Source organism: Opisthocomus hoazin, chromosome 3 (genome assembly GCF_030867145.1).
Source record: "Opisthocomus hoazin isolate bOpiHoa1 chromosome 3, bOpiHoa1.hap1, whole genome shotgun sequence".
NCBI lineage: Eukaryota > Metazoa > Chordata > Aves > Opisthocomiformes > Opisthocomidae > Opisthocomus > Opisthocomus hoazin.
The window spans coordinates 88,793,519-88,802,924 of record NC_134416.1 but is presented as its reverse complement, the minus strand read 5'-3'; positions in this window follow the sequence as shown (position 1 = coordinate 88,802,924).

Genomic DNA, 9,406 nt, shown 5'->3' with positions numbered 1-9,406 from the left:
TCTGATGTAACACAGAAGAGGGGTCTGTGTTTCTATAATTGCTCGGATGTTAATTAATTTCAGTTTAGACGCTTAACCACAGGTCCGTCAGTTTGGTATAGCGAAGTGGGTAAAAGCAGTTGGTCGCCTAATTCAACGGGAATCACAGAACCACAGGATGGTCAGGGTTGGAAGGGACCTCTGTGGGTCATCTAGTCCAACTACTCTGCCGAAGCAGGGTCACCTACAGCAGGCTGCACAGGACCGTGTCCAGGCAGGGTTTGAATATCTCCAGAGAGGGAGACTCCACAACCTCTCTGGGCAACCTGTTCCAGTGCTCCATCACCCTCAGAGTGAAGAAGTTCTTCCTCATGCTCAGCTGGAACTTCCTCTGCTTCAGTTTGTGCCCGTTGCCCCTTGTCCTGTCGCTGAGCACCACTGAAAAGAGTCTGGCCCCGTCTTCCTGACACCCACCCCTGAGATATTAGTAAGCATTTATAAGGTCCCCTCTCAGCAGGGAAAGCGCATTTTAATGAAAATGTCGGGCAACTAAACGAATCGTTATGTACGCGCAGATGCAGGCGCACATGGCTGGCCTTTGCACCTCGGGCACCCACCGCCGCCCCAGAGACCCGTGCCCGTGTAGCAGCGGGGCCCGCACTCCGCAGCACAGGCTCAGCCTGGCACCGTCGCTCTCACTGACAAGCTGCTACTCGCAGCCAGGTGCGCTAACGTGTCCGCACAGGCAGGCCTAGCTTCGTGCACTGTCTTCCAGAATCCTCCTTCCCCACATAGAATCATAGAATGGTAAGGGTTGGAAGGGACCTTAAAGATAATCTGGTTCCAACCCCCCTGACACGGGCAGGGACACCTTCCACTAGACCAGGTTGCCCAGAGCTCCATCCAACCTGGCCTTGAACACTTCCTGGGAGGGGGCAGCCACAGCTTCTCTGGGAAACCTGTGCCAGTGCCTCACCACCCTCATGGTGAAGAATTTCTTCCTAACATCTAATCTAAATCTGCTCATCACCTCTTCTGTCCAACACCACCTCCTCCGCAGGACTGACGCTACACCCTGGGAGGGTTGTGCTCAGAGGCAACGCTGGCTGTGGTCACTCAGCTCACATTTATGCTACAGCACAGCCATCAAGGCCATCATTATTAAAAAAAAAAAAATCACTTATTAAAAAAAAAGTAAAAATTAAAATTAGAGATATCTTTTCATTAAAAAATGCAAATTACTTTTGGAAGGTACCACCTGCCTCAAAACCAGGCTTCCAAAAAGCCTTGCTATGGATATGTGAAAGAATTACAAAATACTCCAACTACATTTATTGCCAAGCTAGAAGAAAAAACAAACCTGGTTTGTGCAGAAAAATAGCTATTCACCAGAATCAGAATTTAAGGAGAAATCTACCCTTCCACAGCGGTAACCTTTTCTTTAAAAAAGATTTATTTTGTTGCTCTTCAAATTAAGTTATTGACTAATCATGGATTTAAAAATTACAAAAAAAAAAAGCCAAGTGCAAATCCCCCCCCCCCCCCCCCCCCTTCCTTCAGCATATGAAAACACACCAACAGAGCCCCCTTAAACAAATGGGCAGGGTCAGGGAGCGTGAGAATGACTAATTTGCAGGCCTCGAAAGAACAGTGTCCTGGTACAACCGGGTGAGCTGTCTAACCACAGAAAGTACCTCCGCTCGCTAAGCAAGCTGGTTTCCTTTCCATACAAGTGTATTTTTGGTCTGCTTTTTCTCTGTACATCAAACACGTTTAAAAATAGACTTTTAAATTAGAATCTTGAACAATCCTCTTATTTAAAAACAGATTAATTAAAAGCTATTTTGAAATAATTTTTAATAAATGTGTGAATTTAAGGTCTCCATCTAAGACATAGACCACGTAAGAATGACAGAAATATGGCTTCATTATCAGCAGCAGCATGAGTGTAATGGTTCAGCATTCCCAAAATGAACAAGCACAGATTACAGTTAAACTCTTGTCAATTAGCAAGAGGTACTGCTAGGTCAGAACTGCTGATGAGAATAAATCTTTCTCTGAGAATACTTCTTTCCATAAAATGCTAATGAGATTAATACTGCTTATGTAAATTACTGTTTCCTGCTTGCTGATTTGAATCTCGATTAAAATTCAATTACCCCATCCACCACCTCACTCCAGCTCCCTGCTCCCATTTCATTTGGAGCTGATAAACATTCTTTCTAGACCTTGTCCTCCCTTTGCTGATAACTGCATTGGGAACACAGCAAGGATGGGGAGAAGAACAGTCCAAGCAGCTTTGCAGGTAGCCCGGTGGCAACTGCTGTCTCTCTGCTTGGAAGAACACCCAAAGAGGTTTTACACAACTCAAGACATACTCACATCCCATCACACAAGGCGAAGGCACGTCAGGTAAGGGGGTGATATGTGGAAGACTTCAACCAGTCACCAATGTCCCTATTCCCTCACTATCATTTCCCACCTTGTAATCCTCTTACTCTTCTTCTGCACCCACACCACCCCCCAGTGCAGCACACCAACATCGCCCAGCTTCCTGCTCCTCCAGCCATCCAACCTCTGCCTTCTATTGCCCAGGGTGTTTTCCCAAGGTTAATCAGTTCCTGCTTGTCAGGAGTTTCCCCCCCAGCCGCAAGCAACTGATGCCCAGGAGCTCAACCTCCCAGGTGCCTGTCCCAGGGCAAGCACCTGAGCACCACCATGGAACAGCTGAGTGGGCAGGACATGGGTCAAACGGCCCCAAGGAGAATGGGTCACCAGTAGCAACGGCTTATGCTGACTGCAGTTGCTCCTCGCCGATCAGCAGTTCACAGCAGCTTGTTCTGGGTAACAACACACATCTGGGGGAAAACAAGCATCAAAGCCCATCAAGCTATGGGTGGTTGCTGATGTTGGCAACAACTGATCTAAACTAACAACCTAATCAGCATAAAATTGCCAAAACACAGCAATTAACCTGCATTGTTTATCAGCAAGAGGGACTCACCCTTGGATCACAGAATCATAGAATCATAGAATGGTAAGGGTTGGAAGGGACCTTGAAGATCATCTAGTTCCAACCCCGCTGCCATAAGCAAGGACATCTTCCACTAGACCAGATTGCTCAGAGCTCCATCCAGGGAGGGGGCATCACAGTCACTGCTGATTATGACTCCCAGTGAATCCTACTGCCCCTGGACATGTATACCGTCTCCAAGGTCTGCTGTGCTCTTGACCTCGGTTCTGGAAGCACAATTAATCTCAAAGTCTTTGCAGAGGAATAAAACCCAGCCCCACTGCCTCTGAACTCCCGCCGGCTAAGAGGCACCAGCTCGCTCATGGCAGATGCTGGGCCTACAGAGGTGAAACGGTACGAACAAGGTATTTATCCACACGTTGTTCTCGGCCAGAGAAAGTCTTTGGTGGGTGGTGTGTGGTCAGGGAGGCTGTGCATTGCACAGGCCTGATGTAGACGTTACGTAGGACCAAGGAGCCTCAGACTGGAAAGGATCTCAGAGGTCACAGAGTTTAGTCCTTGTTCTGCCAGATAATGGGCATCGTACAACCCTGTTTGTAAACTGCCTTAGCTCTATTCCAAGACAAGTGAGAATTTTTTTGCCTACACTACTCTGAAAGTTAGCTCCTTGCCTAGGATTATGAACTTTTCCCATAGTCGGCCTATATTATTTATAGCTCATTCATGCCAGGGCGTTCCTGTGCCAGCATTGTCCTTTAGGTGAGATTCTCTTTTCCTCTCTAACAATGCCTAGAGGTAGCAGTGGCATCCTTTCTCAGCTTTTGTTCGGCTAGACTAAACAAGTTGACAGCTCCCATTCATTCACGAGCACTGTCCCACAAATCTGCACAAACCAGACTGGCAAATCGAAAAAAAAAAACCCCAAAGAATCGTGCTGTCATCCATTCACACACAGCTGAGCAGCAGATCTATTTTAACACCTGTACGTCTTAGTTGCCTTATCCCCAACATTAAATGGATCCCTAAAACGGGATTAGCATCTTAGCTAAGAGTCTGGCTGTTTTGCAGATGTTTCCCTTTCTATTCATGTCGCAAACAACTACTTCCCTTCCGTGGCCCTGACATGAAAAGCTGGTATTATGTACGTATTTCGTTTGTTTGGGTTTTTTTTAAAAGTGAGTTGCTTACTGGCAACTAAAGCAATCTACAGCAAGTGACTGCCCAGCTTGACAGAGTCCAGAAATTGGTGCTCTGCAAACCAAAGTCTGATCCATATGCCTCTGTGTCACACTTTTTCCTCTTCTACACTACTTAGGTAATACAGGACTACTTGCAGGTGGGGAAAACAACCCCTCAGAAGCAGCTTTGCTCCTCTATTTTTCTTGGCTTCCTCACTTTTATTTTCCGCCATTTCAAGGGCTTCACTAGAGCCAGGCTTCTTTTCTCAAGAGCTTCGTGTTTCTGATATGTATTTTGCAAGAGCAGCTGAAGCTGGGGCAGCAGAGGATATTAATATCTGGAAGCACTGAAGGAAAACAAGAAGCTGCCTGAGACCCTCAAGGAAGAAACACCAGATGCATCATTCACCTCAGCTAACACAGTCATTGGAGCAGGAAAAGCTGAGCCTCAGGGTTTACTGCTTTCAGGCCTGCATTGGGCATGTTGAGCTTTGCTGCCTCCTGTCATTCAGAAATGTTTTAACTACATCTTTTTCATTTTGTGAAAACAGCATGTACACACTTCTTTGTGATGCTTGGTTTTAGACCGAGTAAAAACAACGTTTCAGGAGTCACAAAGGCCCTCATGAAAATTGCTCTATTCTGTTCCATTCCTTCAAATAGAAATGTGGCTGCATAATTAGAATCATAGAATCATCAAGGTTGGAAAAGAACTCTAAGATCATCAAGTCCAACCACCATGCCTGCTAAACTGTGTCCTGAAGTGCCATATCTACACATTTTCAAACATCTCCAGGGATGGTGACTCCACCACTTCCCTGGACAGCCTGTTCCAATGCCTGGCCACTCTTTCAGTAAATAAATTTTTCCTAATATCCAGTCTAAACCTCCCCTGATGCAATTTGAGGCCATTGCCTCTCGTCCTATCGTTAGTTACTTGGGAGAAGAGACCAACACCCGCCTGACTACAACCTCCTTTCAGGTAGTTGTAGAGAGCAATAAGGTCTCCCCTCAGCCTCCTCTTCTCCAGACTAACTTGTTCTCTAGACTCCTCACCAGCCTCGTTGCCCTTCTCTGGGCACACTCCAGCACCTCAATGTCCTTCTTGTAGTGAGGGGCCCAAAACTGAACACAGTACTCGAGGTGCAGCCTCACCAGGGCCGAGTACAGGGGCACTATCACTGCCCTACTCCTGCTGGCCACACTATTCCTGATACAAGCCAGGATGCCGTTGGCCTTCTTGGCGACACTGCTGGCTCATGTTCCGCCGGATGTCGACCAACATCCCCAGGTCCTTTTCTGCCAGACGGATTTCCAGCCACTCTTCCCCAAGCCTGTAGCATTGCGTGGGCTTGTTGTGACCCAAGTGCAGGACCCAGCACTTGGCCTCGTTGAAACTCATACAATTGGCCTCAGCCCATTGATCCAGCCTGTCCAGATCCCTCTGCAGAGACTTCCTACCCTTGAGGGGATCAACAGTCCTGTCCAGCTTGGTGTCATCTGCAAACTTACTGAGGAAGCACTCAATCTGCTCATCCAGATCATGGATAAAGATGTTAAATAAGACCGGATCCAAAACTGAGCCCTGGGGGACACCACTCATGACTGGCTGCCAGCTGGATTTAACCCCATTTACCACCACCCTCTGGGCTCGGCCATTCAGCCAGTTCTTTATCCAGTGATGTGTACACCCATCCAAACCATGAGCAGCTAGTTTCTCCAGGCGGATGCTGTGGGAGACAGTATCAAAGGCCTTACTGAAGTCCAGGTAGAAAACATTCACAGCCTTTCCCTCATCCACTAGGCAGTCACGTGGTCATAGAAGAAGATCAGGTTGGTCAAGCAGGACCTGCCTCTCATGAACCCGTGCTGGCTGGGCCTGAACTCCTCATTGTCCTTCACACGCCCAGTGAGCACACTCAAGATGAACTGCTCCACAATCTTCCCTGGCACCAAGGTCAGGCTGACAGGCCTGTAGTTCCTGGGATCCTCTTTCTGGCCCTTCTTGTCTTATTGTACAGCTTTTTGCTGAGATTGAGTTAATTTTCTTCATAATAAGTCCTATGGTGCTGTGTTTTGGATTTGTGACCAAAACAGCGTTGATAACACAGTGATGTTTTAGCTATTGCTGAGCAGCGCTTACACGGTGTTGAGGCCTTTTCTGCTTCTCGCGCTGCCCTGCCAGCGAGCAGGGTGCGGGTGCACAAAAGGCTGGGAGGGGACGCAGCTGGGACAGCTGACCCTGACTGACCAAAGGGATATGACATACCATATGATGCCATGGTCATCAATAAGAGCTGGGGTAAAGAAGGAGAACAGGGTGACGTTCAGAGTTACGGCGCTTGTCTTCCAAAGTCAATGTTACCTGTGATGGAGCCCTGCTTTCCTGGAGATGGCTAAACATCTGCCTGCTGATGGCAAGTAGTGAATGAATTCCTTAGTTTGGTCTGCTTATGCACAGATCTTGCTTAGGCTATTAAATTGCCTTTATCTCGACACAGGAGTTTTCTCAGTTTTACCCTTCAGATTTTCCACCCAACCCACTGGGGCGGAGTGGGCAAGTGGCTGTGCAGGGCTCAGCTGCCTACAAGGGCTAAACGAAGACACTTACCCAACCCAAAATACTTTTTCAAACCTTTTTCCTCTTTTTTGTTCTTGTTTGGGGAAATCTAAAACTACATGAGTTTTTACCTTCCAATTACATTCAAAAACTACACTGAGACTCTTTGATTTGATGCTCCTTCATAGTAATTGGCAGGCACTCGGAGCCAGTGTACAGCCGTGGAGGGTTCTACAGCGCAGCTGACTTCAGGACATCAGGCAAAACCTGGACAATCAGAGCAGCTTTTACTACACATTTTATGGTGTGATAGTACACAAAACAAAGGGAAAAGCCAGTTTTACCACAGGCTGCCAAACTCCACTGAGTCAATGTAGCGCTGCCACTTGTGTTAGCCCGGATTTTGGGCTAATGATTTACAGCAAATGCTAGTTATTTCAGTGTGTCATTTCTATATCTCAGGTGTATCACTTTACTTGCATGTAAATGTAGTTTCCTCGCTTATATTCCACTGTTAACTCTATCTATACCCTACCAAAAAAAAGACAATCTCATGTGTACAACCCCCTAAGAGGCTTCCAATGCTCAGAACAGAGCAAGTCGTATTTTGACAGCTGTCCTTTGAATCCCAAACTACAACCCCCCAGGGGACCTAGCATTATGTAATTTTAGTGACAGCACAATTGTCATTCTGCTAGAAAGAAGGATATTGTGATCTCAATGGAAAAGAAAAGCGATGCTGCCATTTGTAAGCTTATAGCCCTTTTTCTTTGGTAATTTGTACCTCTCATGAAGGGTTGGGAGTGGAAATTACTACAAGCTGTTGAATAAAATGACATCATTTTGCCACCCACAAAACGTTACGGGTTTGACAGCCTAGAAAATGGCACAGCAGTAAGGAAAGAGCAATCTCATGGCAAGTGAGTGCTGCTCTTTCTGGAGGAAACGTACGCTCATTGTGTTGTCTGACCACCATCTCTGTGGGACTCTGACCACCACAGCCACAAACCCCGGTTTCAATAGTTGCTCTCTCCACTGGCTGCAGGAAAGGAATATATAACTGCTGGAAATGCTACGCAAGCTGCGGTCCTCTAATTCTTACAGTTCGGACAAATGAAACAGAATTTTGCTTTCAGGCAATTTGCTCTCAATTGTAAGTCACCATGCTGCAAAATTAACAAACAGGGAAATTCAGTTATGCAATTAGAAGTTGTTAGGAAGAAGAGGATAATATAGATTGAAGATTTCATGGATCATAAAGAAAGAATTTCCCGTCTATTAATTCTGCAGCTGCTTTCATGTGTTCCTCTTAACGATGGAATACTAGAGGCTATTTTTTTCCATGGTTGAATTCTCTTCCATTACACTGCACACACCCTCTTAAGTAACCTGCAGCTGCTTTTATCTGCCAGTACGAATACTGGTCCATTGTGATATTTGACACGTTACAGAGCCCCCGTGATTTCTCAGTACACCCTAAGTAAAACCAACCTGAAGCACAAGAAACGGGTGCTGCAGGCATGAGCAGAATTTTAAAATGTGAGACATTCAGAAGGTGAATGAAGATCAGGAAAAAAGAAACCAAAAAACACTTGTGTAGACAGAGTTACTCACTCACAGCTTCTGGCCAGCTCCACATGCTGTATGGCAAGAAAACTGTTTTTAATTATTTTTTAATCAGCACTTTCTCCCTGATCTGCCCTGTACCCTTCTGGTGGCTCATAACCTGTGCATTCCAATATCCACCCAAAGAAAAGCTGGACTCTGATGCTGCTCTTTTGAAGCCAGCTGCAATTTAGGGGACCAATAAGAGCAATTTTTTTCTCTTCGTTTTTCTCCTCTGAACTGCGACACCACCACTCTTCAGAAAAGAAGACCCAAATCTATGGAGGACTGTAATTCTAACTGACAGTGCTGCCATTACTTAATGTTTATTTTATACTTTCAGTATGTAACACAATCTAATTTGGATGTTTTGGAGCAGTAATGAACTTCTTTTCCCTGTAACAGCTGATGTCAAAGGCAGTATTTATGGCTTCACAGAAGCAGAGAGGAATGTCCAGAGATCCAAGAATAAAGCACATGGCCACCCTTTTAAATGGGAGCTAGCTGATTAGGCTTTAAACACAAATGCCTTCCTTATGCACTTCACTCCCTTCAAACTTGGCTCTCTGTTCTACAAGCTACAATTTCGCATTTCTACTACATGGACTTTTTTCTTTCTAGCTCTCACCAAGCCAGCGGCTTCTTTCTTTATTTTTAGCTCTTCATCTTACTGCTTTGTCTGACACCTTTATGCCCACACTTCTCAGTATTTCCCTCCTTTTGTTATGGAAGCAGATTAATTAAGAAATAGCTGTATGACACTGTCTATTCTATGGATTATAAAGTTAATTCTTTAGATATCACATGATAAATGAAATAAATTTAAAAGAAAACCATGTTAAATACTCATTATGTTCCTTTCTAAATCAGGCAAACATTCAACCCCGTTTTTATTGCACATGCATGACAAATCCATCCATAACACACAGAAACATAACGTACTGGTCATGTTTCCCTTTTGTTCACAAAAGGAATAGGTCTACAGTCAGGACTTTATTGCACACCAGCAGGGGCACAGCGCAGCACAGGTAGGAAGAAAGTTTGAAGACAGTTAAGGAAAATAATCTGTAAAATAGATGAAGTGGGAGCAGCAGGGTAAGACAAGACGAC